This window comes from Ostrinia furnacalis, unplaced genomic scaffold (assembly GCF_004193835.3).
Source record: "Ostrinia furnacalis isolate ACB-3 unplaced genomic scaffold, ASM419383v2 OfSCF1743, whole genome shotgun sequence".
Lineage (NCBI taxonomy): Eukaryota > Metazoa > Arthropoda > Insecta > Lepidoptera > Crambidae > Ostrinia > Ostrinia furnacalis.
In genome coordinates, this window is record NW_021131982.1 from 836324 (window position 1) to 848957 (window position 12634).

At 36.4% G+C, this 12634-nt stretch overlaps 1 long non-coding RNA gene across 1 annotated transcript; it reads right to left on the reverse strand.

Annotated features, from left to right (window-relative positions):
* Positions 1-10402: 10402 nt before the first annotated feature.
* Positions 10403-11311, reverse strand: LOC114353570 (uncharacterized). The gene is made up of 3 exons (XR_003655941.1): positions 11044-11311; positions 10635-10750; positions 10403-10505 (listed from the first exon to the last, which is right to left on the reverse strand). It is a non-coding gene; the product is annotated as an uncharacterized LOC114353570 (long non-coding RNA).
* Between the last annotated feature and the right edge of the window lie 1323 nt (positions 11312-12634).

Here is a 12634-nt window from a genome sequence, read left to right on the forward strand (position 1 = left end):
TCAATATTTATTTCTTGTAGCAGCTAAATTAAAGCCAATGACAATACTCATTCATATTTATTAGAAGTATCATGAATCCAATTATATTAATATTTACGCAACATAATATTTAGCGTCTGTCAAACAGTGGGCGATTAAGTGTGACGTGTCACGCCCGTTGTTTGGCACAAAATATTAACAGAAAATCACCGAGCCGCTGGCGGTTCCTTTGAAATAATATTAAGTAATCACAAACTAAATGAAGAATGTAAGGCACTTAAAATTAAATATCCCAAAAATATTTCAAAGTAAAAAATGTAATGTAAAGAAATTAATCTGATTTTTGTACAAATAATTTGTATTAATGTAAGTTTTGTAAGTTATTTGTATCGAGAGATGAATAAAATGTTTTAATACATGTTTTTTTCATTTATTTACTATCTACGTAGGTAGTTAAGAGGTTTTCAGTAACATTTACTATCTTGCTACTACGGTTCGATTCCGTGTAACACGACACAACCGTTATTGTTACAACTACCAACATGATAATATCAAAAATACCTAATCTATCAAGAAGAAACTAATTTTGTTTACTTAATGACTTATTTCTGATATTAATGATAAAAATACACGATGAAAATTAATTGACAATGTTTATATTTGAAAATTATACATTTTCCGTGAGAAATTTCACTGGTTTCGATACCATGTGTACTTATTATTCTTGAAAATACGTATCTGAATATGACTCTACCCACTTATTTATTGTAGAAGGAATCCATAAATCAACAATAGAAACAAAAGATAAGCCCCTTATCTACAGTTTCGTCTGTCCACTATCAGTGAAAGCAGTCTGTCCATATCGACATGTGGGAACCGCGCACAATGGCTCAAGTACTGCCAGAGACGACACACTTCATCAAAATAAATATTTACTGCTGGATTGTAAAGCAGAAACATGATTTCCAGAAAGAAGACCTAATAAATCGAATTAAACATACCTACAGAACAAACAAAAAGCATAATACATATTGTATAGGTACATTTATTCTCAAATAGGTAAGTCTACCGAATATCGAGCCGGTCAGATAATAAACAATAGTTAAAAACAAAAAACAATCAAGATACTGAATTGTAGCAATGGACTGGAGCCATGTCTAATCGATATCCATCTTACATACTAGCAATTTAATTTGGCGGCAGCCCAGTAACCACAAAAGCACTGAATCCCAATACAAACTCAATATAAAACGCATCATGAAAAATATCGTCGACTGGCATGCAAAACAAGTCCATAAAACGACTTCCAATCGGCTGAAAGTTCCGCAAAGAAAGTATCGCCGTTAAACTTTGCAGACAAACGACTTTGCGGCCAGTCGGATGGAAATAAGACATTTCACGTTCATCCTTAAGAAATAGCTAGGTAATAGTAGTAAGGGTGTTTTCCTTCAATACGCGGATAATACGACTTTCTAAAGAGAAAAGAATGGCACGTGTCTTCTCGATTTAATTCCGAATCCCAGTAGAAGAAATACCGTTTTAAAACAAGACTGGTTGTCTAACACTAATAAAAATAAATGGTGCAATGGGATTCAAATTCCAGACACTATACACGACGCCCTACACTGATCTGATCGTCCCATATAACTTTATGGAGCTGAGAAACTAACTGTCCGAAGAAGCTTAAACTTAATGCGTGTGCAACAATTTAAGTTTTAATTAGTGAAAAATGCAAGTAGAAATAGCGAAGTTCCACATGGTCCCCTAAGGCAGCCACCATGACGCGATGTTCGTTAGCCACAATGGGCGCCTACGAGCTTGCACTTCTCACGATCATACATTAATGAAAATTTTTCGTTTCAAAGACACGTGCTTTCTGTATTCCCATTAAAAATGTACTCTTCTATATTTTAACAGGTTGCCTTCAAAAACTTTTTGTAGCGGTAAATTACAATGGTGTTTTTAATTGGTGCATCGATCATAACATTTTTACGGCGAAGCGTAGCAGAAATGAGCTTCGCAAAGTTAGCTCGCGAAAACGAGCACTAAAACTCCAGGAAGTGCTGCAAAGTTTACTGACCCTGCCTTTTTGTAACAACAGACTTCAATCCCTCATCCCCTCCACATTAAGCCCGAAGACAAACAGCCTACGAACGAGGCGTCAACCCGTCTCATGCCAAATCGCTCCATCGAGACGGCTAGACGCAATTGTAGCTGCTGAAAAACTACTTCTTATTACCGTTATTGCAATTTTGTAGTTTTATGGGCTTAATTTTAACGAGTTATAGGTTTTGTGTCTAAGAGGTTGTTTATGAAGAAAAACTATGGAAATTGCGAAAGATGTCGTATATTATTTCTTATCGTTAATAAAATGTCAGACAATCTAGATCTCATTCATTTTAGCGGTTGCGTGCTCATCTTACATGGACCAAATGATAAATAAAAGTTGTTGTTTCTTTATAGGTTACAGAAACCAATTTCATGAAACTTGTTTATAAATATGTCTTACTTGCTAGAAATCTACGGGAGGCCCTTTTTAAGAGTGACGTCTTGACGATGCGACCAAAGTCCAGTATTCCTAATATGTAAAACTTTATGACGTTATTTAAAAATTTTCGTGGTCACTAACGATGGCATTAATAAAATTATATCGGGGTTTATGTTATACATAATGTATCTAATGAGTGAGTAGGTACTAATACTCGTACCTACAATAAAAGTTAAAGACGAATAAGTAAGTATTTCCCTGATACTTAATGTTAATTTTAGTCTAATTATCACTAAGCTGGTACTCTCATGCACCCCTTTCTGGTGCAAAACGATCAGAAATCTATGTAACTAATGCTCTACAAAAAATAACTATTTAATCTTACCCATAGATTTGACATGTCAACAACTTAATACCACCCTTTACTAACAATGTTGTACAAAACTCCGAACGGGGTGAATGCTAGGTTGAACCGGTAATTAACCCTTTCAGTGCCACTGCGGGCAATAAACGAATTAAAATGACAGGCGTATCTGCATGTGGCTTAACCGCCAACCCCGCCATTACTAATGCCCTTGAAATGCGCCCGCGCCGAAACTTTCAATCCAACCCTTTCGCGCTGTCAAGTTAGGGTTACGTTCGTATTTATAAACGAACCTCATCCCAACTATCCCAACTATATCCCAACTATAATATTATAAATGCGAAAGTAACTCTGTCTGTCTGTCTGTCTGTCTGTTACGCTTTCCCGCTTAAACCTCGCAACCGATTTTGATGAAATTTGGCATAGAGATAGTTTGAGTCCCGGGAAAGAACATAGGATAGTTTTTATCCCGGTTTTTGAAACAGGGACGCGCGCGATAAAGTTTTTCTGTGACAGACAAAATTCCACGCGGGCGAAGCCGCGGGCGGAAAGCTAGTTATGTAAATAAATAACGTTGAAAGGTAATTAATTGATTAATTAATATTTATAAATATTGAAATTACAAACGATTACTTATGAAGTTTATGTATCATGTAATTAATTTAAGTAATTAAAGTAAAATTTCCTACGTGCACTTAGGGACTAATGTCAACATAGAAACTAATATTATAAGAATAATCACTTACGACTTTCTTACTCCTATCTATGTATGTAGGTAGGTAGGTAGAGGCATACAATTTTAAACCTAGGGGTAAATTGATTACCTACTTTGCTGAAAACAACCAAAGCTCGAAGAAGCGCCGAGGTGTCTTAATGCTTTCCAAAACAAGAACAGCTATCCAAAAATACCTAAAATTACCATTCTATCTCAGACCTTCAATGTACTCGTACTACTTTACTATATTGATGAAAACTATACATAAGTAAATAAATAAAGATTGGCCGCACACGATTAGTAAGCACTTAAGTATAGTTTTAAAAGAAGTTGAATAAAATGTAAATAACTATGTTTATGCTGTGACACAAATGACCGCGTGTCGCGTGAGTACTGGGCCCGCTTATTGATACGGGGCTATTAACCCATTAGAGCCATATTAGAGGGTGATTAATGTATTGCGCTCACTGCACGGCTACTTTGACACTTTATAATTAAGGAAAAAGGGATAAAATTATGGTTTAAAATGTCACTATCGACAAGGTAGAGCGAGTACGGTTTTGTGAATACTTAGGTCACTTGTGAATTTACACAACATTATTTTAAGGTAAAAATCTAGTTTCTCTGTACTTGTACTAAGCAATGAAAGATCTGAGATGTTATACACACATTTTCAGTTTGTTTTTCAAATATAGAGCCACTGGAAACTAGAAATCAGGTTCCTGATTAAGTAATCTTTTCGAAACATAGTAAAATACGTTGTTCTAGATATTCTATAGGAAAGCGCTATTCTATGCTAATAAATTATACAGTAAGATAAAACAAACTAGGTAACATTTTCAAGGCTAGACTAGCATTTCAGCGTCTGTAGTTGGCGAGCTTTCCTGAGACTGGTGTAGGCCAACAAATGAGGCCAAGGCATCGTTTACCATAACGCAAATGGTTGACCTTTACAAAAAAAAACTATCATGGGATTTGTATTATAATTTATTATGTAAGTACCTACTATTTGGTCGCTAACTTTGGAGTTGTATCGCGTTGCTTGCTTTTGTCGGCCGTTTGGTGTAGTGGTTCAGAACGGACTACTATGCCGAGAGGTCCCGGGTTCGATTCCCGGCCGGGCAGAAATTGAAATGATGAATTTTAATTTCTGTGACGGGTCTGGGTGTGACTATGTATAATATTTATGTAATTAAAAAAAAAGTATATAAGTAGTATATCCGTTAAGCTAGCACCCATAACACAAGCATTAAGTTGCTTACTTTGGGGCTGGCTGGCGCTGTGTGAAATTGTCCAAAGATTTATTATTATTATATTATTATTATTATTTCGTGTACTGTAGCTACGACCCCCCTTAGTAGCTACGATATAAAACTTAACGGGGAAAACTCATTACATTGGTTTGACGCGCTTTTTACAAAATGCACCGCTCTACAAAGCATCATAAATGCTTTAGTTATGGCAAAAATTATCACAAAGTCAAATTGCAATATAATCTTGGAGTTCCATTAATTGACTATTTGTGTTCACAAGAATACGATATTCTCAAAAAACATAATACCATTCGTAGAATGACCCATCCACGATACTTAAATTAACTTATTAAAATGTCCGCGGTCAAAGAGGGGTTAACCCTTGCAGGTCTATGTAATGGCCTGGAAGAGCTGCCTTATCTTGATGCACCGCTTAGGGTTGAAGCGTTTAACATGTGGGGTTATTAAGTCAGGCACGAACTAAACTAAACGTTGAAGTTTTTAGGGCAACGCGAAATGAGGGAAATTGTTCCAATGTTAGTAAGTTATGTGATGAAAAGAAATAACGCGGTCTGAATTAAAAGATCTTAAGAACTCTGACCTTTAAAAAAAAACTTTTCAATTTTCAGCGAAAATAATCAACTATTGTCTGCAACCTAAATCATACATCTGATTGTCCACGCTGCGCTTAAACCAGTAAAGCATCCATATTTAATAAGCACTATCTGACGCTTCTTTGAGCAACAATATGCATGGGAATTAATAAAAGCTCAACCAAGGTACGATGACGAGTCACTACTAATATGGTGACACCTGTCTCTATAGCGAATCGAACCCCCCCAAATCAAAGTTACAGTGTCTACGAGCATTCTTCAATACAGCACATCAGACTTTACATTTTCGTTGCAAAACCACATCTATTCCAAGTACATAAGATGCTACAGTTAAGCTTGATGTGCAATGGTGCAGGGCGTGCGCAGGCGTGCGTGACGCACAGGTGGCGCGCACCTGACCCGTGGCTTATTGGACCTGCAATTAGCAGCCGATCACCCCCTCACTAGTCCCACCTGCGGGCTTACTCGTGGAAACTGCCCCATCAGTCTTCCTACTTCCAAAGGTAACGCTAACATAGGTCTCTCATACTGAGGAACCCTATAAACTAAAGGCTTCTCGGAAACTAATATGACTACAGAGTCAATTCTACTCTCATTTTGTAGTAAATATAGTCTTCTGTATAAGTGCCATAAGTGGGCACTATAAAAAACTAGTTCTCTAGGCTCTAGGGTGTAAATAGCCAGAATAAAAAAAAAATACGAATTTGCGGCGCCCGAGGTCACAAACTTGGATAATTCACTAGTTAACATCATAAACAAGCTTCCAAAAGCCGTAAATTACCTATACATCAAAGGTAGTAAGTTATCAGAATGATTTCCATTGAAATTATGGAGCATACCTAACCTGATTATTTTATCTCTATACTTGATTTTCTTTGCCCTATAAGTATATTAGGTCCATTACAAACAAATCAAAAACCTTTCGTCTACGAAATGCCAATGCCACAATAACCATTATGTTACGATTACCTTGCTTCTAGTGTTAGTGTATTTTTATGGCACGAGTACGATAATATTATTTGACAAACATTTCGTGGATACCTAGACCTTTTTTGTGCCTGGCTAGACTATGCTAGCTAAATGTCAGATAAACAATGGATAAGCCTATAGCGCATAATAAAGCCAAATATCAGCCATCGGAGTCTTTTGACAACATCTATACAGTCTTCTGAAATGGACGGTAGAGTAGAGTACACCTTTGTCAAAGATTAATTACGTGCACAAGGAAAAACAGTACTGTAAGTATTTATTGAAAAAGAGGCTGACAAAGGTGACTGAGTTTCTTCCGCCACTTCTTCTCAGCTTCAGCCCATATGTTGTCCCGAAGTGGTGGTAGGGCAAGCTATATTTGGGACGTGTATAAGTGCCCTTGTAGCAAACGCACCACGATTAAAAGGCGATTGGTGGCTTCCTGCTACACCTGGATCAAACCGTAGAAGGCTTGCCGGTAAAAAGGGATCGATGTTCTGTACGAGCAGTACGCAATGACAAAATACTATGCACTCACGTACCTTGAGCAGATCGTTGACAGTTCCACCTCGAGTATGGGCATCAGCAGTTGGGAATTCCTTGGGTTTCTAGCACATTTGGGCGTGTAGATGATGAGGTAAGTTGAGATCACATGGGAGGGTGACTAGCACACGCGTCGACGGGCCCGTTAGATTCGAATTGAAGATGGCGATGTGACCGGTGCGGCCTCCAAAGCGTGACTGCCCTCAAGTTGTCAATAAAAATCCAACTCGAAGGACGGAGCGCATAAGCAGCCTAGTTTGACTGCGTTTTGTCACTACATTGATACTTATGCAGAGACATCGATACCCGCGATTATTATGAAAGTTAAACGAAAAGTTACGATGACGGAACAGCCCTAGTAAGGGCCTATGTACTGAATAAACTATTTGAATTATAGTTAGAAAATCATGGACATTCACTCGTATTTATCTTTTCGTTATCTAGTCATCATAAAACAAGCACTGCTTTGAATTGTACTTCCTAACGAACCCAATCATGCGGGTCTTCTGTACCCAACTCCATTATGCAAACCCTAAAATACTGTAGCCAGCTCGCTTTATACCACAAAACCAAGAGGCCCCATAAAGTACGCATAAACTAAAGAACGGCGTATTTACGACAATGTTGGTAAAGCGCTTTCTTTGCTGAGTTATAGTTACTGCAGCACAAGCGTTCCCGACACGAAAGCTAATAACCAAATAACTATTTTAATCTTGATTATTTAAGTTATACAAAGTTAGATTATGTAAACAACATTGATAAAAAATATAAGTCTACCATGAAAAGTATTTTCATAAAAATCGTCAAAAGGAAAAACTAAAACAAATCATATGTATTTATTTTAGAAAAATATGATTGTAAGCTACACGTAAAGTTTTCAGCTTTCTGAAACACAAAAATAAATATGAATAATAAACCCCTTTTTCCACGTATTAATGTTCCATGAAAATATTGAAAATGCAATTCATTTTCAGCTTCAGAGCACTATTTATTGTATAATTTTTGCGGTTGAAACACACCATAAGAAGTAATCCTCATGATAGCGCCATAAAACAACGTAAAGGAAATAACCACACTAACTTGTATCTTATGCCTAACATGTCGGCAGACAGAATTAATGTAAAATAAATTTAATTATGTACCATTAAGTAACATAATGATAATATTTACAATATGTGCATTACTGTTGTGCTTATAAATAAATGACGGGGATTTCCATGAAAATCTTATGCGTTGAGTAGCTACGTGAGAGCAGTCATGTAGACCACTGAAGTGGGGTTTTACAAAGTCAGTAATTAGAGGGTCGTGCTCAAATTCAAATTCTTTATTTGCAATAAATAGGCTCCTACAGTAGTTGTTGGAGCGAGATCAAATGCGAAGCTCAAGACCGAAAGCAATGGAGGACTGTTGTGGACGCGCTATCCCATCGAGGGGCCGGAAGAGACTAACAAATGATCTGATGATTCGTAAAAATTGAGAAGCGATTTATGGGTTGTAGCCTGTTGTAGCAAAGAAATATTAGATGGGATTGCTTAAAAATCAGCTTTTGTTTTAGAAAATCAAATACTTTCAGCCTATATGATGTCCCAAACTAGGAAATCAAGGTATCTTACGCGATTATTATAAGATCAATTGATTGAAACTTAACTACATTGTCTATAGTTATTACAATATGTACTCTGAAAGGTTTTCATTATACCTACTAAATATATGAGTGTTAATTATTCGAAATAACAAGCAAATAACGACAAACATCAAGGCCCTGAGGTCAGGGGCCGCTTATTAGGCACACGTAGCACACTCAAATGTGTTATTGGGTAGGTTATTAAACGAGTCATAAACAAAACTAATGTTATTTTTACGAAAACTTAGAGCTTAATTAATTATAGTCTTAAATAAGGGTAGAGTTTCACATTGTAACGATATTGTGGTCTGTTTATGAAACTAATGCTAATTGCTAATAATGCTACATCAATGGCACTCTAACTTAATAGGTTACCTATGATAATGTATTGAAATTGTTTTAAAAACTTCTTCAATTGAGATGACAACACTGATGTCAGTGAATGAAAGCATGGAATCTTATTTCTGTTTTCAGAAGTCGGTTGTTGCCCAAAGTGATTTCACCCTATATTTGAACCCCACCTGGGAATTAAACCCAGAATCATCAAGAAATTAAAAAAATAATAATTAAATTGCCAAAACTTTATTAAAGGTAATCAACAAACTATCTATTCTTTCAGCTTTCTTATCAAGAGCCCTTTTGAATATGATTGAATAAGTGATGTCTTTACTACGAACAGGTACTCGTAGATGCGATTGTTGACGGCAGACGGTAATAAAAAATTAAATTAAATAAAAAACATGAACATAACTTGTCACTTTACAAAATGTAAACCTCCAATGATTGCAATCTACGGACAATGACCATTCACCACTTAGCAAGAACGATTTCTTAAAACACTGTATTGAGTGAAGATTCAAACTTGCTTGTAGGTAATTACATAATTCGGGTCTGAAAGTTTACATTTCAGACGTTCAGTGCTAAAATTTCGTTTATAATGGTTTTAAATTACTCTTAAGATTAAAGGTAGTAGGTGTATTGTCATGATGTAGGTAATTCTGAAAAATTAGTATGAAGAAGTTTCAGAAAAAGCAAATTTAATTCAAAATGTTAAATGCAAGTAGCATATGTTTAGCAAATCTAATTATATAAATATGTGAAAGAAGACGGGACGATTAGTGTAAAGGCTCATTTACACTGCGCGGAAATTAGCCAAATCAAGTCAAAAAGACAGTGGGGTGGAGATGAAAAATGAACGATTTTCGCCAAATGACCCTGATTGATCTGCCTCTATTACGCCTATGTAAAACAAAGCTCATCCGAAATATCGATAAGCTATCTATAGTGTTGTCGCCAGTCGATACCGTAGCGACACGTCGCGCAGGTGAGCGCGCGTAATGGATTGTCCGCGCGCGTGACCGCCGCAACTGTAACCGCGCGCTCGATCACGATCCGAGCCGATTCCGTAATCGATAGAAATACGTTTTGGAAATGTCGAGCGACTTAATACGTTAACACACATTTGGATTTGTATATGGCCTTACACAGCGCCTGGGCCTACCACAGCGGCGCAGCAAAAACAGCTTAAAATTACTTGATACTTCCTCCTAGATTATTCTTATACTACATATTATTATCTGAATTGATTTTCTATCAAGTCACTCCGGCTGAAATGATCGAAAGGTACCGAAAGAAATAGCATTGAAAAAATTCAATAAAAAACATTATAGCGAAGATTTGAGACTCGTTCATACCCAAGATTTGTAATTGGCCACAAATGTAACAAATAAACAGCCTACCTTTAAGTGGGTAGATATAATTTCTGACAAAGTACCGTAAAATCAACAACGAGAATAAAAATCCAAAAATTTAAAGAAAAAAGTAGGTAAAAGCTGTTAAAGACTTACCTGAGTTCAGGATATCTTCGACTGCTTTTCGCTGCGATTTCCTTTCTTTTAAAAGCGCAGCTCCGCTTCGACACCCGGCGGCAAGTGGCTTCAAGTTGCAACATTTCACCTGGGATAGAAAATATGCAATTTTGAAACAACCCAAATTCACTAACTTGAAGAATAAACACATTAGTTTACTTTACCCGCATACGAATATCAAAATACTATCTACATCTATAGACAAAAAAAAACTTACCAAAATACAGATAACGACGGCTGCTTTTCAATGCAATTTCACGATTTCTCTTCTTATAGAAACGCAGCTACACTACGACGCAGGTGGCAGTCACCTTCAAGATCCAAACGATTCACCTAGAATTTGGAAAAATACAATTTTAAAAACAACTTCACTTTTGAATAAGCTACCTTCAGGGAAAATGCAATCCAATTTTACCGATACATACACTATTTTACTAGCACCCATCTACTAGGACCTATGCAACTAATTGACTTCTGAAATGTACCGTGAAAACTTGCTGGTGTTTTAATTTTCTTAATAGGTACGTTTGGTGAAAAATAAATTCGACACTGCAAAAAGCTATACTTTTTACTGCTCACAAAGAATAATTTCTTAATATCTTGTAACAAAATAAAAGTTCCCTTACCTTTACTTGCTCCAAAATTCCTCAGCAAACTCGATCGGTGCCCGAATACGCCGCAATGACCGCGGCGCCTACTAGCGACAAGTATTTCACAAACCCGGCTGCATCGGTACATTACTCGTCACACCTATCATCGCGACGACTCATCGACCTACAAAACACAACAACAAAAACACTACTTGGAAAACGGCAGGACATTTCACACGATCAAAGTTTTTGGAAAATAAAATGAGCGTACGCAAGCGTCTTCGTAGCACAAAATTCGTAAAGTTCTTTTGGACGCTACCTTCGATTTTCAAATATCTACGAGCCCGCATGTGTCTATGGTTTTTTGCTTTTTAATTTACGATCTCATTTACTTTTACAGTTTTAACAAATTTTACCAACCTAATGTTTTTTTAATTTGAATTTTAAACAAATCAGTTAATTAAATAAATAATTATTTACAAAATAAAAATCTAACTCAAACTTTTATAATTACGAAGTTTTTTTAGGCAAAGGAAATAAAAATTATACAGCTTCAAGAGAACATCAGTTCCATTTTTAAATTTAATAAAAAGTGATGAACCAGTGTACATTTCCATTTCCTGATATAACAGCTCTGGGTTCTGATTTTTGAGCCGAATGCTATTCATACACCGAGTGGTGACCACAAGGGCTCGAGTTACCTCTAAGGGCTGCACATCGATATCGATTTAACACTTTTTTCTTTGTTTCGCTTACTTTGTTAACTGCATTATCAAACAATTACTTCAATAGCACGTAATCTAAGGCTATAAGGATTAGAATTGTGCGTAGATTAATACAAACATTCTGGGAATAATTCAACAATAATATCATTCGTTGCGCGATCGATGATTCAAGCTAAAATCATACATATTTATCGCGTCTTTGTTACATAATTTACAGCACAATAATAAACCAGGATTTAGGTTAAAAATTTATGACAAGCCTATTCGAATGTATCGCACAAGAAAAAAATACACTGATGTAGGTATGTTATTTTATAGCAGTAGAAGAAGAAGAAGACTGGCTCTTCTATTAAACTCGTAAGTCTATCTATCTGAAATTCATTCTCAAATAATTGTTTTACCCACTATACAAAAAATTGAGAAAAAACTTCTTCTCCAGTGTGGACCATAGAGCAGAATGTACAATCCGCAAAATGATTTAATTATTCAATTTACATTGATCGTAATTCGTATGCATCGTGTGTTTTTTTACGTAACATGTATTTATTTACTTATTTCATCATGATCATCATCATCATCTCAGCCATAGGACGTCCACTGCTGAACATAGGCCTCCTACAATGCTTTCCTTGGTGCCCGGTTGGTATAGCGGCCTGCATCTAGCGCTTTCCTGCTACTTTTATGATGTCGTCGGTCCACCACTTACATATTTTACTCTTAGTTTACTTATTTATTAGGAGTATAAATTAAGACAAGAGCCAAGACAACAAGGCGTTACATTACAAGTCACCTGCATACATTTCCCTAAAGTTCTCTCGCACCGGACAGACCAAAGTCCGCATACCACGCATAGTGTCGCGAATTCCGAACGTGTCACCCGTTTAATGACACACAGTCCTAAC